The 25370-nt window shown below is 38.9% G+C and overlaps 2 non-coding genes across 2 annotated transcripts; one reads left to right on the top strand and one right to left on the bottom strand.

Moving 5' to 3' along the window:
* Positions 1-15470: 15470 nt before the first annotated feature.
* On the top strand, positions 15471-15579 carry LOC130952073 (small nucleolar RNA R71). Its single transcript, XR_009074253.1, has one exon. It is a non-coding gene; the product is annotated as a small nucleolar RNA R71 (small nucleolar RNA).
* A 9353-nt stretch (positions 15580-24932) lies between these two features.
* Positions 24933-25036, bottom strand: LOC130952356 (small nucleolar RNA R71). The gene has a single exon (XR_009074536.1). It is a non-coding gene; the product is annotated as a small nucleolar RNA R71 (small nucleolar RNA).
* Positions 25037-25370: the final 334 nt, after the last annotated feature.

Below are 25370 nucleotides of genomic sequence, written 5' to 3'. Positions count from 1 at the left end.
GCAAAGCTAAGTCACAATCTGAAAAGGTTCACCCAGTTATGTGTCTGTGGCATTTATGTATCCGGTGGTAATACTGGAAAACAAAGTGCTTAGGGCCACGGCCAAGACTCATAAGTAGCTGTGTTCAAGAATCAACATGCTTAACTAAGAAAGTCAATAACACTATCCCAAATTCTAAGTTCCCCAGAGACGCCAATCCCTCTAAACTACAAAGGAAAAAGTGAGATGCCAAAACTGTTCAGAAGCAAAAAGCTACAAGTCCCGCTCATTTAATTATAATTAATATTCATTGATATTTTGGAATTTATAGTATATTCTCTTCTTTTTATCCTATTTGATTTTCAGTTGCTTGGGGACAAGCAACAATTTAAGTTTGGTGTTGTGATGAGCGGATAATTTATACGCTTTTTGGCATTATTTTTAGGTAGTTTTTAGTAAGTTCAAGCTACTTTAAGGGATGTTTTCATTAGTTTTTATGTTAAATTCACATTTCTGGACTTTACGATGAGTTTGTGTGTTTTTCTGTGATTTCAGGTAAATTCTGGCTGAAATTGAGGGATTTGAGCAAAACTCTGAAAAAGGCTGACAAAAGGACTGCTGATACTGTTGGAATCTGACCTCCCTGCACTCGAAATAGATTTTCTGGAGCTACAGAACTCCAATTGGCGCGCTCTCAACGGCGTTGGAAAGTAGACATCCAGAGCTTTCCAACAATATATAATAGTACATACTTTATTCGGAATTTGACGACGTAACTTGGCGTTGAACGCCAAGTACATGCTGCTGTCTGGAGTTAAACGCCAGAAAAACGTCATGATCCGGAGTTGAACGCCCAAAACACGTCATAACTCAGAGTTCAACTCCAAGAGAAGCCTCAGCTCGTGGATTGATCAAGCTCAGCCCAAACATACACCAAGTGGGCCCCGGAAGTGGATTTATGCATCAATTACTTACTCATGTAAACCCTAGGAGCTAGTTTATTATAAATAGGATGATTTACTATCATAATATCATCCTGGATTGTATTTTGAATCCTGTGATCACGTTTTGGGGGCTGGCCTTTCGGCCATGCCTGAACCTCTTTTACTTATGTATTTTCAACGGTGGAGTTTCTGCACACCATAGATTAAGGGTGTGGAGCTCTGCTGTACCTCAAGTATTAATGAAGTTCTATTTTCTTTTATTCAAATCTCTCTTATTCTTATTCCAAGATATTCATTCGTACCCAAGAACATGATGAATGTGATGATTAGATAACCCTCATCATCATTCTTATTTATGAACGCGCGTGATTGACAACCACTTCCGTTCTACATGCAACAAGCTTGAATGTGTATCTCTTAGATTCCCCAACAGAATCTTCGTGGTATAAGCTAGATAGATGGTGGCATTTATGAGGATCCGGAAAGTCTCACCTTGTCTGTGGTATTCCGAGTAGGATTCCGGGAATGAATGACTGTGATGTGCTTCAAACTTGCAAGTGCTGGGCGTTAGTGACAGACGCAAAAGGATCAAGGGATTCTATTCCAGTAGGCGCGGGAACCAACCAGTGATTAGCCGTACTGTGACAGAGTGCGTGAGCATTAGTTTTCACTGTGAGGATGGGATGTAGCCATCAACCATGGGTGATGCCTCCAGACGATTAGCCATGCGAGTGACAGCCGCATAGGATCATTTTCCCGAGAGGATTGAAAGTAGCCACCGCTGATGGTGAACCCCTATACACAGCTTGCCATGGAAAGGAGTAAGAAGGATTGAGTTGAAGCGGTAGGAGAGCAGGCGTCCTTGAGTCATACAGTATCTCCATATGCTTATCTGAAATTCCTACCAATGAATCTGCATAAGTATTCTATCCCTTTTATTATTTCTTCTTTTTATATAATTTTCGAAACCATAAACAATTTTAATCTGCCTAACTGAGATTTGCAAGGTGACCATAGTTTGCTTCATACCAACAATCTCTGTGGGATCGACCCTTACTCACGTAAGGTTTATTACTTGGACGACCCAGTACACTTGCTGGTTAGTTGAACGGAGTTGTGAATTCAACAAGAGACACAATAGTTTTTGTGTACATACCAAAAGAGCCAAATTCAAGCATGATCACAATTTCGTCCACCAGCCAGCTGAGTAAAAGAGTCACTAAAACTCCTCTTAGTATTCTTCCAAGCAATACAGCAGAGAATCCAAAAAGAGAGTGCAAGGCCATAACCTTACTTAGTGTGGCCAAACCTAGAGAGGAGGAGGAGGATGTGAATCCCAGTGAAGAACACCTTATTGGATGTCCTCTGGACAAAAAAAAGTTCATAGTTGAGGAACCCAAGGAATCTGAGGCTCATCTAGAGACCATAGAGATTCCATTGAACCTACTTATGCCATTCATGAGCTCTGATGAGTATTCCTCCTCTGAAGAGGATGAAGATATTAACAAAGAGCAAGTTGCCAAGTACCTTGGAGCAATCATGAAGCTGAATGCCAAGTTATTTGGTAATGAGACTTGGGTGGATGAACCCCCCTTGCTCACCAATGAACTGAATGACTTGGTTAGGCATACATTACCTCAAAAGAAACAGGATCCCGGTAAATTCTTAATTCCTTGTTCCATAAGCACCATGACCTTTGAGAAGGCTCTGTGTGACTGGGGTCAGGCATAAACTTAATGCCACTCTCTGTAATGGAGAAACTGGGAATCTTTGAGGTACAGGCTGCCACATTCTCATTAGAGATGGCAGACAAATCCATGAAAAAGGCTTATGGACAGGTAGAGGACATGATAGTAAAGGTCAAAGGCCTTTACATCCCTGCTGATTTCATAATCCTAGACACTGGAAGGATGAGGATGAATCCATCATCCTTGGAAGACCCTTCCTAGCCACAGCAAAAGCTGTGATTGATATGGACAGAGGAGAGTTGGTCCTTCAACTGAATGCGGACTACCTTGTGTTTAAAACTCAAGGATCTCCCTCTATAACCATGGAGAGGAAGAAAGAAAAGTTTCTCTCAATACAGAGTCAAACAAAGCCCCCACAGTCAAACTCTAAGTTTGGTGTTGGGAGGCCACAACCAAACTCTAAGTTTGGTGTTGAACCCCCACATTCAAACTCTAAGTTTGGTGTTGGGAGGCCCCAACAATGCTCTGAACATCTGTGAAGCTCCATGAGAGCTCACTGTTAAGCTATTGACATTAAAGAAGCGCTTGTTAGGAGGCAACCCAATGTTTTATTTATCTATGTTATTTCCCTTTTTTAGGTTGATGATCATGTGAAGTCACAAAAAACAATTGCAAAAATTTAAGAAAAATAAAAAAACAGCATTAAAAATAGCACACCCTAGAGGAGCAACTTACTGGTGTTTAAACGCCAGTAAGGGTAGCAGAATGGGCGTTTAACGCCCAGTCTGGCACCATTTTGGGCGTTAAACGCCAGAAACAAGCACCAGACTGGCGTTAAAAGCCAGAAAGAAGCAACAATTTGGCGTTAAACGCCAGAAACAGGTTGCAGCCTGGCATTTCACGCCAGGAAAGGAATAAAATCTGGCGTTTAACACCGAAACAAGCAGCAGTCTGGAGTTAAATGCCAGGATTGCACAGCAAGGGTGTTTTGTATGCCTAATAGGAGCAGGGATGATACAATCTTGACCCCTTAGGATCTGTGGACCGCACAGGATCCCCATCTACCCCACCTCTCTCTCTCTCACTCACCAATCAAATCATATCCTCACCCCTATATAAACCCCTCACTACTCCTTCATATTCATACAACACAAACACCTTTCCCCCCTCTTGGCTGAATTCACTTCTCCATCTATCTCCTCCATTTTTCTTCTTCTTCCCCTTCTTTCTTTCTTCTTTTGCTCGAGGATAAGCAAACCTTTTAAGTTTGGTATGGTAAAAATATTGCTTTTTGTTTTTTCCATAACCATGTATGGCACCTAAGGCTGGAGAAATCTATAGAAAGAGGAAAGGGAAGACAAAAGCTTCCACCTCCGAGACATAGAAGATGGAGAGATTCATCTAAAGGGTCCATAGCTCAGTAGTAGAGTATTTGACTGCACAACAAGAGAGCCCACTCATGGACCTCAACAAGAACATGAGGAATTCCCTCATCAAGAAATTCCTGAGATACCTCAGGGGATACATTTTCTTCCATATAACTATTGGGAGCAACTAAGGATAGGAGCACCAAAAGCACTAAGGGTGGAGCACCAAGAGCACTCCATCATTCTCTATGAGATTAGAGAATATCAAAGAGCTATGAGGGAGGAGCAAAAAAGGCAAGAAAGAGACATAGAGGAGATCAGGCATTCCATTGGATCTTCAAGAGGAAGATGCCACCCTCACTAAGGTGGACTTGTTCCTTAATCTCTTTGTCTATTTATTTTCTGTTTTCGGTTTTTGAGCTTCATGTTTATCTATGTTTGTGTCTTCATTACATGATCATTAGTGTCAAGTGTCTATGTCTTAAAGCTATGAATAATTCCATGAATCCTTCACCTCTCTTAAATGAAAAATGTGCTTAAATACAAAAGAGCAAGAAGTACTTGGATTTCAAATTTTATCTTGAAATTAGTTTAATTATTTTGATGTGGTGGCAATACTTTTTGTTTTCTGAATGAATGCTTGAACAGTACATATTTTTTATCTTTTTGTTTATGAATGTTAAAATTGTTGGCTCTTGAAAGAATGATGAACAAAGAGAAATGTTATTGATAATCTAAAAAATCATGAAATTATTTCTTGAAGCAAGAAAAAGCAGTAAAAAAAAAGAAAAAATGGAAAAAAAAGAGAAAGAAAAGAAAAGAAAAAGCAAGCAGAAAAAGCCAATAGCCCTTAAAACCAAAAGGCAAAGGTAAAAAGGATCCAAGGCTTTGAGCATTAATGGATAGGAGGGCCCAAGGAAATAAAATCTAGGCCTAAGCGGCTAAATCAAGCTGTTCCTAACCATGTGCTTGTGTCATGAAGGTCCAAGTGAAAAGCTTGAGACTGAGTGGTTAAAGTCATGATCCAAAGTAAAAAGAGTGTGCTTAAGAACTCTTGACACCTCTAACTGGGGACTTTAGCAAAGCTAAGTCACAATCTGAAAAGGTTCACCCAGTTATGTGTCTATGGCATTTATGTATCCGGTGGTAATACTGGAAAACAAAGTGCTTAGGGCCACGGCCAAGACTCATAAAGTAGTTGTGTTCAAGAATCAACATACTTAACTAGGAGAATCAATAACAATATCTAAAATTCTGAGTTCCTATAGATGCCAATCATTCTGAACTTCAAAGGAAAAAGTGAGATGCCAAAACTGTTCAGAAGCAAAAAGCTACTAGTCCCGTTCATCTAATTGGGACTAAGTTTCATTGATATTGTGGGATTTATTATATATTCTCTTCTTTTTATCCTATTTTTTTCAGTTGCTTGGAGACAAGCAACAATTTAAGTTTGGTGTTGTGATGAGCGGATAATTTATACGCTTTTTGGCATTATTTTTAGATAGTTTTTAGTATGATTTAGTTAGTTTTTAGTATATTTTTATTAGTTTTTAAGCAAAATTCATATTTCTGGACTTTACTATGAGTTTGTGTATTTTTCTGTGATTTTAGGTATTTTCTGGCTGAAATCGATGGACCTGAGCAAAAATCTGATTCAGAGGCTGACAAAGGACTACTGAAGTTGTTGGATTCTGACCTCCCTGTACTCGAAATAGAATTTTTGGAGCTACAGAAGTCCAAATGGCGTGCTCTCAATTGCATTGGAAAGTAGACATCCAAAGCTTTCCAGCAATATATAATAGTTTATACTTTTCCCGAGTTTAGACGACGCAAACTGGCGTTTAACGCCAGCTTTCTGCCCTATTCTGGCGTTAAACGCCAGAAACAAGTTGCAAAGCAGAGTCAAACGCCAGAAATAAGTTACAAACTGGTGTTCAACTCCAAGGAAGACCTCTACATGTGAAAGCTTCAATGCTCAGCCCAAGCACACACCAAGTGGGCCCGAAAGTGGATTTCTGCATCATTTACTCATTTCTGTAACCCTAGTAACTAGTCTAGTATAAATAGAACTTTTTACTATTGTATTAGACATCTTTGGATTATCTTTTGATCCTTTGATCACGTTTTGGAGGCTGGCCTCTCGGCCATTGATGCGGCGGAAATTGGTGAATTAAAAATTTTTAAAATATATGCGTTGCAAGTATAGTTCCTAACTCACCAGAATTCCACTTATCAATTTAGAAAGGTGTCACAGAAATTTAAATTTTTATTACTGGGAGTATGAATCCCAGGTCGTCTCCCAACGAGTTGCAGAAAAGTGTACTATTTTATTAATCAGATATTTTCAAAAAGGTTTGAGTTGAGTAAACAGGAAATAAAATTGGAGAATTTGAATAATGTAAATAAAAGGTTATCCTGTTTAGTTATCTCTTACTAGGTAAGGGAAAGTTAAACAAGTTGGGATGCTATGCCCATTCACAAGTTGCAATCCACTTAATTAAAAGGGATTGGTGTTAGTGACTAGAGGGCAAGCCAACAATAACCCAATTACAATCTTTCTTTCAAGCCTTCCAACTCAATTGGTTCCTTTCAATCAACTCCCCATCAAGTTAGGGAACTACTCGCTCATTGTGAATGTAAAATTCATAACATATGAAAAGGAATTAAAGAAAGACATTGTAAATAAAATCAAAATAATCAAATAAAAATAAAAGTAATCCTTGTATTAAATAAATCCTAATAATATTCCAATGGTAAAATTAACAAAGCAAAGGACATGGAAGAGTAAAGCCAAGTAAAGAAAACGAACTAGAATGACGAAGTCTTGATGAGGTAATAACTCTTCTCAATATCCCAATGCAAAAAGTGATAGAAAAATAAAATCCTAAAAACTATCAATGTGTAGAGAGAAAAACCTAGAGGAGGAGTAAAAACTAGATCTAAAACTAAAACTGTGTAGAATGAATTGTTGTCTCTGGTTTCTGCATGTTCTCTGGCTCTAGTCTGCTGTTCTGGGCCGAGAACTGGGTCAAAACAGGGCCCAAAATCACCCCCAGCGGAATCTGCAGATTATGCAGATCGCGCACGTCACGCAATCGCGTCATTCATGCGGACGCGTCATTCGCGTTTTTCCTTGCCATGCGTTCGCGTCATCCACGCCTCCGCGTCACTTGTGCTTTTACATTCTGTGCGGTTGCGTGAGCCATGCGGCCGCGTCACTGTGATTTCTCTTCTTTCGCGTGAATGCGTGAGCCATGCGGCCGCGTCACTTCTCGCTGGTTATCTCCTCAATTTCTTGTGTTCCTTCCATTTTTGCTAGCTTCCTTTCCAATCTCCAACTCATCCATGCCCTATAGAGCCTGAAACACTTAACACACAGATCACGGCATCGAATGGGATAAAGGAGAACTAAAATGCATAATTAAAAAGTCTCTAGGAAGCAGTTTTCCACCGTGTAATAATTTTAGGAAGGAAATATAAATGCATGCTAAATTAATGAATAAGTGGGTAAGGATCATGATAAAACCACACAATTAAACACAATATAAACCATAAAATAGTGGTTTATCAACCTCCCCACACTTAAACATTAGCATGTCCTCATGCTTAATTGAAGGAGACAAGATAAATAAGTATGAACATGTAGAAACTCATGCAATGCAATGCAACCTATATATATGAATGCAACTATATGATTCTTGCCCACTTGATCAAAAGTAAATAAGCTCTTCAAAACAATTACAAATCAAATTCCACTAATTCTATCATTATACAGTAAGACAGATAAAAGTGCAAGAAGATAGCTCATGAAAGCGGGGAACATGGAAATTCAAGCATTGAACCCTCACTGATGATGTATGTACACTCTAATCTCTCTAGCGTATAGGGTAATCACTCTATCCTTCTCTAATCATGCTCTCTAACTTTTGTTTTTCTCCTAACCAATCAACAACAGTTAATATGCCAATGCAAACATCATGAGGTCTTTTCAAGGTTGTAATGGGGCCAAGGTAAGGGTAGGGATACATATATGGTTAAGTGAGCTTATAAATTGAATCTTTAATTAACCCAGCTTTAACCCAACCTATATATTTTATATAACTTTAGAATTTATACCTAGCTACCCAGAATTCCCTTTTACATTCCATACTCATGTATTAATTTTATCATATGTGCATTGATCTTAAATTTTTAATTTAACATTGGGGTGATTTTGTCCCCTTATTTATTTATTGATTTTTTTTATTTTTTTTATAAAAATAAACATAGCTTATCAATGCACATAGATTTTTAATTTTTATAGCTTCACATGAGTAGGTATCCAAATTTCCATTGTATTATCATGACACATTCCCTTAATAACTTTTGTTCCCACAAATTCCCATACTTAACTAGCATACACAATTCTATCTTAAGCTAACCAAAGATTCAATTTAGGATATACAATTGTTTTTCCGCTTAAGGTTAGTAATGTGGTAAAATATAGAACAAATGGGATTTAAAGGCTCAAAGTGGTTAACAAAGGTAATTAAAAAGGGTAGGCTTAATTTGGATAAGTGAGTTTAAACAAATAATGGCCTCAATCACATGGAAGCATATAAACATAATAAATATTGGACATATAGGATGAAACAAAATATAGATTACAATCATAGAGAAGTAAACACACAAGAATAAAATAATTATGGTTAAAAAATGTAACCATGCATAAAGGCTCAAATTTTTACAGGTTGTGTGTTCATTAGCTCAAAAATCATGTTCCAAATACAACTTCAAGCAATTTCAACATAAGAGTTTTGATTAAAATTAGTGAAATTTTGTTCCAAAGATAGCTTTTCAGAAGAAACTTATTATCTTTTCAATCAAGTAGAACATGCATGCAACTAACCTATTACTATGCAATTTATTCTATTATATAAAAAAAAGAAAATCTAACTAAAATATCCTAATTTATTGGTGATAGGGAAGAGAAATTACCTCCGGAAGTCAGGTACTGGCCGACCTCCCCACAATTAAGGCTTTGCACTGTCCTCGGTGCCATCTGTCAGGAACAAGGGTGGGCTGGTGGCAGTGTCTCCACAGTCGGGGCCGTCATGGCTCCCTGTGCTGGTGAAGGAAGTAGAGTCCGGGGTGTCTGAGTCTTTACAATCTCCTTTAAGCAGCTCCCTGAGGTGTTTGAATCGGCGTTGATTGTAGCGCTCTTGGAGCTTTGCTTTCTTTTCATGTTGGTCCAACCGCTTCAGTATCGGATGTAGCAGTTGACTAGTAGATGGTGAAAGAGGTGTGGCATCCTCTGTGGAATGGCTGGTAGTGGCAAGTTGTGGCCTGAGATATCTCCCGTTAGGGACATACTGATCATCCCGTGGAAGAATGGCTTTGGTGTCGCCAGCTCTGTAGGATACTTCGGCTGCTGAGATAAGATTAGAGACCAATGCGGGGAAAGGTAGGTTGGCCGCGATCTGCACATGTTCCATAGCATTCCGAATATGTCGCGGTAAATTGAGAGGCTGGTCTGTGAGGATGCACCATAGTAGAACGGCCATGTCTGCGGTGAAGGAGGACTCATGAGTACTCGGGAAGACGTAATGGAACATAATCTATGCCCATACGTGAGCCTCTAAGGTAAGTGCGGAAGCCAAGATTCCCTTAGGACGGGAACGATGGTATCCGAAGATCCATTTGCTGCCAGGGCGAGCAATAACTCTGAGAACAGCGTCCCAGTCAAAATTGTATGCCCGACGCTTGGTTGCGGCTTTCTGAAAAGCGTCCAACCCTTCTGGAGCAGGTGGGAGATCTAAGGCTTGCTGGATGACCTCTTCTATAATGGGGACTTGCTTCTGGTGTAAATAGACGGATTGCAGAGTCGGCAGGTGAAAGTTGGAGTAGAACTCAACAACCTAAGAAAGATTAACCCGTCGTGGCTGTCTCTGTAAAAATCCCCAATGTCTTTGTGCAATTTGTGGCTCAACAAATTCAGCGATATGAGGCGGAAGGATAAGAAGGTATTCATTGTTGTAATTTCGAGCTGCCAGAATAGGAAACATCTGCTCACAGTAGCAATTTGGGAATCGTGCAGTGTCCTTGGCTGGGAAGGCTCTCTCTTTTTCATCAACCTTGATAATCCTTTTAATTCTTTTTGTTGAGGGCTTAACTGCAGTTGAAGAAGGCTCTGCCACTAATGCTCTCTTCGTACCTTTCCTTGCTGTGGGTTTAGGGGTAGCTTTCTCTTTGCCTTTCTTGGTGGCCATTCTGAAAAAGGGAAGAGAAAGTAAGTTAAATCCAAAGAATTAAAGCAAGGAAGGAGATGGAGTGAGTAATAAACAGTGCACGGTAAAGACGAATGAAATAAACACATGGTCATGAAAACATGTGAAAAGATCATTAAAGGAAATAGGATAGGTGCATAAAAGGGAAAGTAGATGCAAGATGATTATTGGCATGCCGGCAAGGGCATGAGTAGCATAGATCAAGCATCACTTCGTAACAAACTAACATGTTTGTATTGGTAATTAAATTTAATTAATAAAATAGTAAAGAAAATTTGTGAAAAACATGCTTTGAATAGTAGGAAGTATAAAAGAGAAGTGCATAATGCCATATGGGCTTTTTCACAAACACATAGCATGCATGGTAAATAACGTATAGAAAGTATTAAAGTAAACATGCAAGCAACCATTTAAAGAAAATAATAGATAATTGCCAAATAATTTGCAACAATCCACAAGCATATAATGAGGAATAATGACTCAAATAAATTTCTAGCACCATGTAAAAAGGAAAGAAGAAGAAAGAAAATATGGATAATGAAAAGAAAAATAAAAGAAAAGAAAATAACATATCAAATAAGAAGAATGATAGAAAAAGGGAGGAGGGAAGAAGAAAATAAAACCTTGTTAATGGATGTGAGAGAGAGAGAGAGAGAGTGAAAGGGGAGATAGAAGGAAGAAAGGAGAAGGAAGAAATAAGGAGGGAAAAGAAAAATTAGGATTTGGAGAAGAGAAAGATAAGATATTTTGGCTATTTTGGTTGAGCTGTGCGGCGCACGCGACGCGGCCGCGTGGGGCACGCGTTCGCGTGATTGCGCTTTAGTTCAGTTGACGCGGTTGCGTCGGTCATGATATCACGTGACCCATATTGTGCTTCTGGCGCGAGGGCAGCCTCGCGCTTGCACAACTCTCTGTTCAAATTGATATATTTGCCAAATTTGGGGTGACGCGATCGCGTGGGGCATGCGATCGCGTGAGTGGGCTTCAGAAGGGATGACGCAGACACGTCAGCGACGCGGTCGCGTGATAGGGATGGTGCGTCCAGCACCAATCCAGCACCACTCTCGCGCAATATTTCGTTGTGCACCCCTTTTACGTCGGAAATCAGGACACACGGTCGCGTGGGAGGCCATGAATCCCATGTGACGCGGATGCGTCGGCGACACGGCCGCGTGGGACAATTTGTGCCATTGGCACGCCTCCAGCCATGCTCCAGCGAAACTCTCTGTTCATTTTTATTTTCTCACCTCTCCTTGCGAAGCAGACGCGTCGCTGATGCGGACGCGTCACGCGGCCCTTTTTTTTTATAATAGTATGCAAGTGCAGATGCATGAAGCTACTGATAAAGAGAAGAGTTATTGATTAAGAAAAACTAAAGATAGAAAGAAAAGAACGATCATACCATGGTGGGTTGTCTCCCACCTAGCACTTTGCTTTAACGTCCGTAAGTTGGATGCTCCACTAGCTCAATCTTCTGGCATGTGGGGATCTTCCAAGAGGAAGATCTCAAGTTCCTTGTTTTTCTATATCTTCTCACCATGGTACAGCTTCAGACGTTGTCCATTAACTTTAATAAGTTCAGAGCTTGAAGGGTGGCTGAGGTGATAAACTCCGTATGGTTCGGCCTTCTCTACACTGTTCATGTCATTCATTCATAATCACAAATAATACCACCACATTTAAGTAAATAAGACTATTCTTTAATATAAACTCAATTTCTCATGCAATACATCACTTCTTTTCTTTTCTTCTTGAATTCAACCTCAGTGAGTAATACATGAGACACCCTTTCAGAATAAAAATCAAATAGCAAAATAAACAGTAAATTAAACTAGAACTTAGAAATTGAAATAACAATTGATCATGCAATAACAAAAAACAAAACAGCAGAAAACTGGAACATAACATAGTAAGAACGGGAAGGAATATAGAATGAAAGGAACTTAACCACCTTAGTTATCCTAGTAGCCATCTCATTCTTCTGGATGTGCTCCTCCGTGGAGATGATTCGCCTCCCTTTGGTGTCATTAAAATAAACAGAAAAGCCAAAAGCGAAACGGCAACACCAAACTTAAAAGTTTACTTGTCCTCAAACAAAGAAGAACTGAAAATAGAGAGAGACATAAAAAGACAGACGGAGAAGGAAAAACAAATATTAGTATATATAAAAATAGAATAATAAAAGGACAAAAGAAATAAAAATAATTAAAATATATATATATGTTTTTTTATTATATATATATATAAAGTTATTTATTTATTTAATGTATATGTATAAAAGAGGGGGGAGGGACGTTGGACGTATATATATATATATATATATATATATATATATATATATATATATGTTTGGGAAGGAAAGGATATGGGATAAATTTTCTTGATTGTAGGTCAAAACAGCTGAACTTGAAAGAAAACAAGTTCAGCGCCGCAGCTTCCATATGCAGTCTTCCTCTCCACGCTGAACTTGGTGTAACCCTACTTCAGCGTGGCCCTGCTTTTTTTTTTTAATTTTAATTTTATTTTATTTTTTTATATATATATTTTTTCTTTTTTTTTGAATTATTTACGCTGAACTTAAAAGGAGCCAAGTTCAACGTGGACCTTCCCGAAGCAATTCCCTTTATATGCATGCATCCACGCTGAACTTGAAAAATCTCAAGTTCAGCGTGGAGTCTGGCCCTTATTCACGCTGGATACGTCGTTCTCCACGCTGAACTTGAAAATTTCAAGTTCAGCGTGGGTTTTCAAGCATTTTTACCCACTTTACATCGTATGCCACGTTGAACTTGGAAAATTTCAAGTTCAGCGTGGGCTTGGCAGAGGCAAACAAAATATGCACGCACACTCCATGCTGAACTTGGGATTTCCCAAGTTCAATGTGGAGTTGGCAGAATCAGCCTTTTTCACTCTGTAAAAATTTTTTAAGCGTCTGGTTCCTGTCCTAAAAAAATTCTGCATGATCAAACACACATAAAACAAAAAAAAACAGTAGAACTCAATAAAAAATTAAATAAATAATAAAACTACTACTACGGAAAATAGATTGAGGATATGAAATCATCGGGTTGCCTCCCGACAAGTGCTTCTTTACCGTCACTAGCTTGACGGTCAGCTCCTCTAAGGAGGTGGATCATAGGAGCTCAGCTCTTCATCCCTTACTTTGAACTTCTTTCCTGTGTCTCCATAGATTAGCTTATGCTCTAGAGAGAGGATTCTGTTTACTGTATAAATCCACACTGGATTGTTAGTTAACACCACTTTCATTCCTGGGAAGAAACCTTCAGTGGGGATCTTTTTGTTTTTCCATCCTTTGGGTACTTTCTTCGTTTTGGGAACCTCCTCCTTGGTGGATGATGCATTCTCGACACCAAACTTAGGTTTAATGTCAGGAGAAATTTTATTGATTGTCACCAAAGGGGGTTTGAGCTGCAGATTCTGCTGTGCATCATCAGGGGGTTCTTGAAGGTTTGGATCAATAAGCTCAGTCTGCATGCACCTCTCTTCTTCACCTACTGAATGTACATCTTTGAAAACATGAAAGACTAGTTGCTCATTATGCACTCTAAGCACTAATTCACCTTCTTCCACATTAATCAGAGCTCTTCCAGTGGCTAGGAATGGTCTTCCTAGAATTATAGAGGCATTCTTATCCTCCCCTGTGTCAAGAATCACAAAATCTGCTGGGAGAAAGAACTTACCCACTTTGACCAAGATATTCTCCACTAATCCATATGCAGGCTTCATAGATTTGTCTGCCATCTGTAATGCTATCCTTGTGGGTTGTGCCACTTAGATTTGCAGCTTCTTCATCACAAACAAGGGCATTAAATTGATGCTTGCTCCTAGATCACATAATGCTTTCTCAAAGGTTATGCTCCCAATGGTGCATGGAATTTGAAAGCTCCCTGGATCTGGCATCTTCCTTGGCAATTTATTCTGAATGATGGCACTACATTCCTTAGTCAGGACCACTGTCTCATCTCCCCTTAAAGGCTTTTTCTTTGACAACAGCTCCTTCATGAACTTGACATAGAGAGGCATTTGCTCCAAAACCTCAGCAAAAGAAATATTGATCTGTAACTTTCTGAAGACTTCCAAGAACTTTGAAAACTGTTTGTCCTTGGTCTCCTTTTGAAGTCTCTGAGGATATGGCATTTTAGGCTTGTACTCAGGAGCCTTTGGCAATGTAGGATAATTGTCAAGAGAGTCTGGGAATGGGTTGTCCGCACGCTTTGGAGGGGCGTGCTCTACTTCTTCATTCTTCTCCTCTGGAGCCTCTTTTTCAACTAATCCTTTATTAACCTTGGTCTCAAAGCCAGCTACTTTACCACTTCTCAGTTGAATAACCTTGCAATCTTTTTTAACTGGCTCCTCATCAACTTGTGCTTCCATACTTGCCACTTGTCCACTTATCAAGGTGATAGCCTTGCATTCCTCTCATGGATTTGGAATTGTGTTACCAGGAAGGCTATTAGTGGTCATTTGATCAATTTTATTAACTCTGGTGGCTATTTGACCCATCTGAATCTCTAAGTTCTTGATTGATGCTCTGGTTTCCTGCACAAAACTTTTCATCATTTCCCAATTAGAATTTTCTTGGGATTTAGAATTTTCCTGTGGAGGTGTTGATGAGATTGAAATTGGCGGTTATTATAATTGTTCTGTTGGAAGCTGCCCTGAGAATTATTGTTGAAGTTCTGAGGTATCTGAGGTTGGTCTCTCCACCTAAAATTTGGGTAATTTCTCCACCCTTGATTGTAGGTCTGAGAATAGGGATCATAATTGGGATTTCTAGGAGCACTCCCCATGTAATTGACATATTCAGCAGAGAATTGAGCATAATCATAAGTATCATTCTGCACAAAATTACCTGTCATGCCATAAGAGACCTCTTGGGGTAAATTTTGGGTGTTGATAGCTGAGACTGAATGCCACCCATCTGCTGAGTAAGTAGATTTATTTGCTGAGACATAAGCTTGTTCTGAGCAAGAAGAGCATTAACAGCTTGCACTTCCAATACGCCTTTCTTCTGAGAGGTTTCAGAGTTCACAGGATTCCTGTTAGATGAGTATAAGTATTGGTTACTAGCAACCAATTCAATAAGCTCAATAGTCTCCTCTGGTGTCTTCTTCTTGTGCAATGAACCTCCTGCAGGATTATCTAAGCACATCTTGAACATTTCACCCAAACTTTCATAAAAGATATCTAGTTGGGTCTATTTGGAGAACATGTTCGGAGGGCATTGTCTAGTCAGTAGCTTGTATCTCTCCCAAGCTTCATAAAGAGTTTCACCATCCTTCTGTCTGAAGGTCTGAACCTCCACCCTAAGCTTAGTCAGCTTCTTTGGTGGGAAAAATTTAGTAAGAAACTCAGTAACAACCTTGTCCCAAGTGTCCAAACTCTCCTTGGGTTGGGAATTTAGCCATAGCTTTGCTCCATCCCTCAGAGAAAATGGGAAGAGCATGAGTTTGTACACCTCAGGGTTTACTTCATTTGTCTTCACAGTATCACAAATTTACAGAAAATTAGAAATAAATTGATTTGGGTCTTCATGGGAAAGACCATGATACTGGCAGTTTTGTTGCACCAGGGTGACCAATTGTGGCTTCAACTCAAAGGTGTTTGTAGCTATAGGAGGCATCACAATGCTTTTTCCATAAAGATTTGCAGTAGGAGAAGAGTAAGATCCAAGCACTCTTCTGGGTTGCTCATTTCCATCCGGATTTGTCGCATTGGCATTAACAGCATTATTATGATCCATGTTGGACCCTGCAGTCTTGTAAAGTCTTGCTTGTTGTAAACGCTGCCTAAAAGTTCTTTCAGGTTCAGGATCAAAGTCTAACAGAGGTTCCTTGTCCCTGTTCCTACTCATAAATAGACAGAAGACAAGAAAATATGGAACTCTCTACGTCAAAATATAGAGAATTCCCAGTGAGGTAACCTGTGTAAACAAATACAATAAAAATACTAACTACTCTATAAAAAAATTCGAAAATTAAAGAGAAAATTAAATAAAAAAAGTAAAACAAAATTAACTAGGTAACACCATACTTAATTTCAGAAACTAAGGACAAATATTAGTACTGATTTTTTATTTATTTATTATTTTTTTAATTTTTTTAATTTAAAACTAACTAATAAAAGAAGAGAAATAGAAAACGAAACAGGGGAAGGGGATGCTGAACAGAAAACAAGAAAAAAATAAAAACAAAACAAAACGAAAAGAAAAAGAAAAAAAATAGTAAATGAAAAATAAGAATTAATAATACCAAAATAAAACTAATTAAAAGTAAAATTATCTAATCTAAACAATCAAACAATGAGCAGTTGTCAATCACAATCAATCCCGGGCAACGGCACCAAAAACTTGGTGCGGAATTTATAACCCACAAACTAACCGGCAAGTGCACTGGGTCGTACCAAGTAGTACCTCAAGTGGATGAGGGTCGATCCCACGAGGATTGATGGACTAAGCAACAATGGTTGATTAATTTACTTAGTTAGACAAACAGAAAAGAGTGTTTTGGTATTCAAAGAGCATTAAACAGTAAATTCTGAATATTAGAAAGCAAGCAGTAAACAAGTAGTGAATAATATATGGAGAAACAGTTAAGGCTTCAGAGATATCTATTTTCCTGATTGACTTTTCTTATTAACTATTTTAATCATGCAAGATTTAATTCATGGCAAACTATATGTGACTAAACCCTAATTTCTTATACCTTTTTAGTCTCCTCTAAAATTCATCAACTGCCAATTCCTTGGTCACTTAATTCCAATTAGAGGGTGAAGATTAATTCTAGTTTATATGCCACAAAAATCCTAATTACCCAAATATAAGAGGATTATATGTCACGTATACCATTAAGTCCAGATAATTAGAAATTTAGGAGAATATATTTTCAAGCTATTGTTCAAGTAAAGAGCTTTTCCAAGTTATACAAGAACTCAATTAGAACAAGGGTCATACTTCCATTCCACCCAAATTCATAAGATAAAGAACAAAAACAATTCTTGAATTATAAATCAGTACATGAATTAAAATAGAAAAATAATAGTATCAATCCATACAATAGACAGAGCTCCTAACCTTAACAGTGGAGGTTTAGTTGCTCATGATTCAGAGAGAAAATAAGAATTCGGGTAAATTGTAAAGTACGGAATGAGATAGGAGAAGTGAGATAGGAGCCCGAAGGGCTAATTCTTTTTCCTTTTATATCTAATCCTAATTAATGTAAAATATATTTTTTAAAACTAAAATAATATCTTTTCCTAATTGTAAATAGAATAAAAGTTTAATCAGAATTAAAATAAATCTTTAAATGCCTTCAGTTTGGGCGCTGGGATCACTTGTGCATTAATGTCCATGATGAACTTGAAAATTCTCAAGTTCAGCGTGGATGAGGCAGCGTCTCTTTGAGTGAGTTCCTTGAGTCTACGCTGAACTTGGGAATTCTCAAGTTCAGCATGGATAATGTGTGATTCCTCCTTTGTACGTGGACTCCACGCTGAACTTGAGAAAGCTAAAGTTCAATGTGGAGGAGGCCGAAAATGCTGAAGAAGAAGTGTACACTATTATACATCGTTGGAAAGCCCTAGAAGTTAGCTTTCTAATGCCGCTAGAATCACGTCAATTAGACCTTTATAGCTAAAGTTATTTCAGTTTGAGTGCAAGGAGGTCAGGATTAACAGCATCATTCGCTTTCTCCCTTTTCTGCTACAAAACTCCGTCAAATCCATCCGAATGCTACCTAAAATAAACAAAATTGTACACAACTCAAAGTAGCATTCATAGTGGCTAAGAGATAATTAATTCTTGATTAAACTCAACAAATTGAATGCAAATTCACTAGGAAAAGTTAGGAAAGATGCTCACACATCAGGAAACCACAAGATTCCTCACCAAGACCCATCAAGACCATTTCTATGACATGGTGAGAGAGAAAAAGGTGATTCCCGAGGTACCTTTCAAGCTGAAGGATAATGAGTACTCGGAGATCCTATACCAAGTTCTGAGATGGGATTAGGAAATTCTGGCCAACCCCATGACTGAATTTGGAGTGTTGATGGTGCAGGAGTTCTATGCCAACGCCTGGGTCACACTACAAGCGTGAACCCGGAGCCAAAGAATTAGCGCACCATGGATAGAGGGCACATCATAGATTTTATCCCTGAGAGTGTGAGGGTGGCATTACAGTTTCCAGTGCCACGAAATGACCCTCAGTCATACACTCAAAGGGTCAACACTGACCAAAGGCTGGTCCAAGTTCTTGCTGATATCTGCGTGCCTTGAGCTCAGTGGAGGAGGGACTGATAAACCCATATTTCATGGTTTATCTTGTGCTCAGTTGAGTGGTTTTTATCAACTCTTTACCCACTTATTCATACTATTTGCATGGTTTTACATTTGCCTTCCTAATTATGTGCTTTGATTGAAAACATGTTTCTTTGGACTTATATTTGCTTATTATTAATCCTCTCTTATTACCATTAGATACCTTGATATGTGTGTTAAGTGTTTTCAGATATTATAAGGCAGGAATGGCTTGGAGGATGGGAAGGAAGCATGCAAAAGTGGAAGGAATACAATAAGTTGGAGAAATTGCTAAGCTGTCCAGCCTGATCTCTTCGCACTCAAACAACTATAACTTTAGCTACAGAGGTCCAAACGATGCGGTTCTAGTTGCGTTGGAAAGCTAACGTCCGGGGCTTCGATTTGATATATAATTTGCTATAGCTGCCCCAACGCCAGGCGACGCGAACGCGTGAGTCACGCGGACACGTGACCTGGCAGGAACGCAACCTGCGCGGCCGCGTGAGCCATGCGGCCGCATCACTTTTCCGCGACCTGTACGGACCAAAAAGCGCTGGAAGTGACTTCTGGGCTATTTCTGACTCAGTTTTTGGCCCAGAGAACACAGATTAGAGTTTATAAAGTGGGGGAATGCATCCATTCATAATCATGCTCTCATAATTCACTTTTCATATTTTTAGATGTAGTTTTTAGTGAGAGGGGTTCTCTCCTCTCTCTCTTAGGATTAGGATTAGAATTAGGATTAGGATTTAGGACTTCTCTTAGTTTTATGAGTGACTCTCAATCCCAGGTTCTTTGTATTTATTTATTTTTCTATGTTCCATGTTTAGATTGATCTCTTTAATAAATGTTATTTGAGATATTTTAGATTGATGATTGTTGTCTTTTATTTATATAAATAATTTGGATTTTCCTGTTTTCCTTTTGGCTTTGGTTGAATAATTGGTGACTCTAGAGTTATCAAACTCATTGTTGATTGAAAATTGGATTTCTTCATTTCATTAATTCATATTCCAATAACTCTGGCCTTTTCCAAGGAAAGACTAGGACTTGAGGAATCAGAATTAATTTATCCACTTAACTTACCTTCATAGTTAGAGGTTAACAAAGTGGGAGAAAAATCCAATTCTCATCACAATTGATAAGGATAACTAGGATAGGACTTCCAGTTCTTACACCTTGCCAAGAGTTTATTTTACAGTCATTCATTTACTTTTATTGCTTTGAAAATATACCTGTGCCCATTTCCCAACTAACCTTTTACCTTAATCCAAAACCCCACACACACTTTTTCATAACCAATAATAAGAACATACCTCCCTTCAATTCCTTGAGAAGACGACCCGAGGTTTAAATACTCGGTTAACAATTTTTAAAGGGGTTTGTTACTTGTGACAACCAAAACGTTTGCACGAAGGGATTTCTGTTAGTTTAGAAGCTGTATCTACAACGCGAATATTTTTAATAATTCTTTACTAGCAAAAATCCTAACGTCAGGGACGCTCAAGGTAAGCCTTACCAACTGGGTAGGCTTGACCTTAAACCTGTTGCTAGTGGATGGTTGGAGTTTATCCAACATTCTATGATCCCTACGAGTAACCGCTTTGAGGTTACATTCGAGAGAGCAGTGATGATCCTCTGCATTATGCTCGGCAACAAGGTGGAGGTACATGAGGTGATCCCTCAAGAGATTTACAGAGTAGCCAACAAGCCATTTACTCAAGCAAGGCTGGTATTTTCTCATCTCATTCACCGCTTATGTGCAGCAGCTAGAGCTCACATAGAGGAAAATACCCTGATTGACAAGGAGATACCCATCACAAGAAAGGGTATGGAGCACGCGAGGGAGCCTGTGCACAGACCACAGCAAGAGCCCATTCTGCCACCTCCACAGGATATTCGAAAGATGCCTCAAGGGTTGTAGTTCCCTCTCCGTGATTATTGGGATCTGGTGCGCGTGTACGCAAAACCCGTACTATTTTGTACAGCAGTAGTACCAGTAAGTGCACTGGGTCATCCATGTAATACCTGAGCGAGTCAAGGTCGATCCCATGAGGATTGTGGCTTGAAGCAAGCTATGGTTGTCTTGCAGGTCTTAGTCAGGAAGAATCAGAAGTTTTTTTATTGTATGTTGATTGATTAAATGTCATAAATGTTGAAAGGGGTAAAACCAATTAGATTAGCTATTAGGAATTATATGCTATGAATAGAGTTGAGAGTTAGAGTTACTTTTCCTTTCTGAATTAACTCTGGTACTACTACCCTTGTTGCTTACGAGTGATTTCATCAATGGCAGGCTGTATGTGACTTACACTGGTTTGAGCAGCTGCCAATACTCCTTCGAATCTAAGCCCCAGGTTTAGTGTGGATCCATTTCTTGTTGAGGGTGAAGTTCCTGCAGGCTGTTCTCCTTAATGATCCTACTCAAAATGCCACAGACAAGGTTGGATCTTTCGGATCAAAGAATGCTGCATCTTTAGGTTTTAGGCTCTACTACAGAGACCCTAATCTCCCTGGAAATTGACTGAACTGGTGTCTCAAGAAGTCCCCAATGAAGTCGTGGATAGCCGTCTGGGAGATGTATATTCAAGCTGTTGGTCGTCCTTGTCCGGTGAAAGACGCATTCTGACCCAAGTAAACGTAGGTATTTGTCAGGCACGTTCATCTTAATGTGATGAACAGATCTAATTGGTTAGATTATCCTATTCAACACGATGAAGTACGAATATACATCTTAGAATTAATCAAACACGGATCGAAGAGAAACAGTAGTACTTTTATTAACTAATAGGACTCAGCAGGGCTCCTCCCCTCGACCTAGGAGGTTTAGAAACTCATAATGAAAGTAAAAACACAAATTAAAATAAAAATATGGCAGACCTCCCTGATGAGCGGATAATTTGTACGCTTTTTGGCATTGTTTTTAGTATGTTTTCAGTAGGATTTAGTTAGTTTTTAGTATATTTTTATTAGTTTTTAGTTAAAATTCACTTTTCTGGACTTTACTATGAGTTTGTGTGTTTTTCTGTGATTTCAGGTATTTTCTGGCTGAAATTGAGGGACCTGAGCAAAAATCTGATTCAGAGACTAAAAAGGACTACAGATGCTGTTGGATTCTGACCTCCCTGCACTCGAAGCGGATTTTCTGGAGCTACAGAAGCCCAATTGGAGCGCTCTCAACGGCGTTGGAAAGTAGACATCCTGGGCTTTCCAGCAATATATGATAGTCTATACTTTGCCTAAGATTTGATGGCCCAAACCGGCGTTCAAAGTCACCCTCAGAATTCCCAGCGTTAAACGCCGGAACTGGCACCAAAATGGGAGTTAAACGCCCAAACTGGCATAAAAGCTGGCGTTTAACTCCAAGAAGAGTCTCTACACGAAAAATGCTTCATTGCTCAGCCCAAGCACACACCAAGTGGGCCCGAAAGTGGATTTTTATGTCATTTACTTATCTCTGTACACCCTAAGCTACTAGTTCCCTATAAGTAGGACCTTTTACTATTGTATTTTCATCTTGGTTCTTCTGGTTCCCTCTCTGGGGCCGAAACCAATGATCACTCTTGTTCTTATGTATTTTCAACGGTGGAGTTTCTACACACCATAGATTAAGGTGTGGAGCTCTGCTGTACCTCGAGTATTAATGCAATTACTATTGTTCTTCTATTCAATTCCGCTTGTTCTTTGTCCAAGATATTCATTTGCACTCAAGAACTTGATGAATGTGATGATTATGTGACACTCATCATCATTCTCACTTATGAACAAGTGACTGACAACCACTCTGTTCTACAAAGCAACAAGGCTTTAATGTTTATCTCTTGGATTCCTGATACACGATGCATGGTTGATCGCCTGACAACCGAGTGCTCGCCTGACAAACGAGCCAGCCATTCCGTGAGATCAGAGTCTTTGTGGTATAGGCAAGAACTGATGGCGGCATTCAAGAGAATCCGGAAGGTCTAACCTTGTCTGTGGTATTCTGAGTAGGATTCAATGATTGAATGACTGTGACGTGCTTCAAACTCCTAGCAGGCGGGGCGTTAGTGACAGACGCAAAAGAATCACTGGATTCTATTCCGGCCTGACCGAGAACCGACAGCTGGATAGCCATGCCGTGACAGGGTGCGTTGAACATTTCCACTGAGAGGATGGGAGGTAGCCACTGACAACGGTGAAACCCTTGCATAAGCTTGCCATGGAAAGGAGTAAGAAGGATTGGATGAAGATAGTAGGAAAGCAGAGAGACGGAAGGGACAGCATCTTCATACGCTTATCTGAAGCTCTCACCAATGATATACATAAGTATCTCTATCTTTATCTTTATGTTTTATTCATCATCTATACCCATTTGAGTCTGCCTGACTAAAATTTACAAGGTGACCATAGCTTGCTTCATACCAACAATCTCCGTGGGATCGACCCTTACTCGCGTAAGGTTTATTACTTGGACGACCCAGTGCACTTGCTGGTTAGTTGTGCGAAGTTGTAGTGATCACGATTTCGCGCACCAAGTTTTTGGCGCCGTTGCCGGGGATTGTTTTGTGTATGGACAACTGACGGTTCATCTTGTTGCTTAGATTAGGTATTTTTCTTCAGAGTTCTTAAGAATGAATTCTAGTGTTTCAAGGTGATGTTCTTATCATCACCAAGGCTGATTGATTCTTATCAATTTAGCTCTTGAATGCAATGTCTTGCTGAAGTTTGGCTAGCTATGTCTAATTCCTTTAGACTAAAGCTTTAGGCTAACATTGCATGATTCCTGGAATTCTCATTAAGAATTTTGATATCTTTATTTCTTTTCCACTTAATTTTCGAAAAATCCAAAAAAATTACAAAATCATAAACCAAAAATATTTTATGTTTCTTGTTTGAGTCTAGTGTCTAATTTTAAGTTTGGTGTCTTGCATGCATTGTTTATTTGATCTTGGTTCTATTTTTAAATCAATAGTACAGGGAACTGAAGATTCAGAACATGCAGCAGAGGAATTACACAGAAAAAGCTGGGCGTTCAAAATGCCCAGTGAAGAAGGACAGACTGGCGTTTAAACGCCAGCCAGGGTGCCTGGTTGGGCGTTTAACGCCCAAAAAGGTAGTGCATTGGGCGTTAAACGCCAGAATGTGCACCATTCTGGGCGTTTAACGCCAGGATGGCACAAGGGGGAGGATTTTGTTTTCAAAATCAATTTTTTTCAAGTTTTCAAAGTTTTTCAAAATCAAATCATATCTTTTCAATCAAATGTTTTCAAAATCAATTTCTTTCCTTTTTCAAAGATACTTGCTATCAATTAATGATTTGATTCAACATTTCAAGTATGTTACCTTTTCTGTTGAGAAAGGTTTAATGTTTGAATCATATCTTTTCTTGTTAGGCAAGTCATTAATTTTTAAAATCAAATCTTTTTAAATTGTTTTCAAAATCATATCTTTTCAATCATATCTTTTTAAAACCATAACTTTTCAATCATATATTTTTAATCACATCTTTTTTAAAACAGTTTTTAATCATATCTTTTTGATTTCTAATTTCAAAATCTTTTTCAAAAATTACTTGATTTCTTTCCCACTCTTGATTTTTGAAAATCAATTAAAGTTTTTCAAAAATGTTTTCAAAATATTTCACTTGATTTTCGAAAATTTCTTCCTCTCTTCCCACATCCTTCTATTTATGTAGTACCACTCCTTCTCAATGCACAATTCGAACTCTATCTAATTAAGTTCGAATTCTTCTACCTCTGCTTTCTATTTTTCTGTTCCTCTGACACCTCAAGGAATCTCTATACTGTGACATAGAGGATTCCATACTTTCTTGTTCTCTTCTCTTTCTTATGAGCAGGAGCAAGGACAAAAGCATTCTTGTTGAAGCTGACCCTGAACCTGAAAGGACCTTGAAGCGAAAGCTAAGAGAAGCTAAGGCACAACTCTCTGTAGAGGACCTGACAGAAATCTTCAAAGAAGAAGAAACCATGGCAGCCGAAAACAACAACAACAACAACAATGCAAGGAAGGTGCTGGGTGACTTTACTGCACCTACTCCCGACTTCTATGGGAGAAGCATCTCTATCCCTGCCATTGGAGCAAACAACTTTGAGCTCAAACCTCAATTAGTTTCTCTAATGCAACAGAATTGCAAGTTCCATGGACTTCCATTGGAAGATCCTCATCAGTTCTTAGTTGAATTCTTGCAAATCTGTGACATTGTCAAGACTAATGGGGTTGACCCTGAGGTCTACAGACTTATGCTATTCCCTTTTGCTGTAAGAGACAGAGCTAGGACATGGTTGGACTCACAACCTAAAGAAAGCCTGGACTCATGGGAAAAGCTAGTCAATGCCTTCTTAGCAAAGTTCTTTCCACCTCAAAAATTGAGTAAGCTTAGAGTGGAAGTCCAAACCTTCAGACAGAAGGATGGAGAATCCCTCTATGAAGCTTGGGAAAGATACAAACAATTGATCAGAAAATGTCCATCTGACATGCTTTCTGAATGGAGCATCATAGGTATTTTCTATGATGGTCTCTCTGAACTATCCAAGATGTCTTTGGATAGCTCTGCTGGAGGATCTCTTCATCTGAAGAAGACGCCTACAGAAGCTCAAGAGCTAATTGAAATGGTTGCAAACAACCAATTCATGTACACTTCTGAAAGGAATCCTGTGAACAATGGGACAAGTCAGAAGAAAGGAGTCCTTGAGATTGATACTCTGAATGCCATTCTGGCTCAGAATAAGATATTGACTCAACAAGTCAATTTGATTTCTCAAAGTCTGTCTGAAATGCAAAATGCACCAAGCAGTACTAAGGATGCTTCA

This window comes from Arachis stenosperma, chromosome 9 (genome assembly GCF_014773155.1).
Source record: "Arachis stenosperma cultivar V10309 chromosome 9, arast.V10309.gnm1.PFL2, whole genome shotgun sequence".
In the NCBI taxonomy this organism is placed as follows: domain Eukaryota; kingdom Viridiplantae; phylum Streptophyta; class Magnoliopsida; order Fabales; family Fabaceae; genus Arachis; species Arachis stenosperma.
The sequence above is the reverse complement of the archived record's forward strand: the minus strand, read 5'-3'. Positions and strand labels throughout refer to the sequence as shown.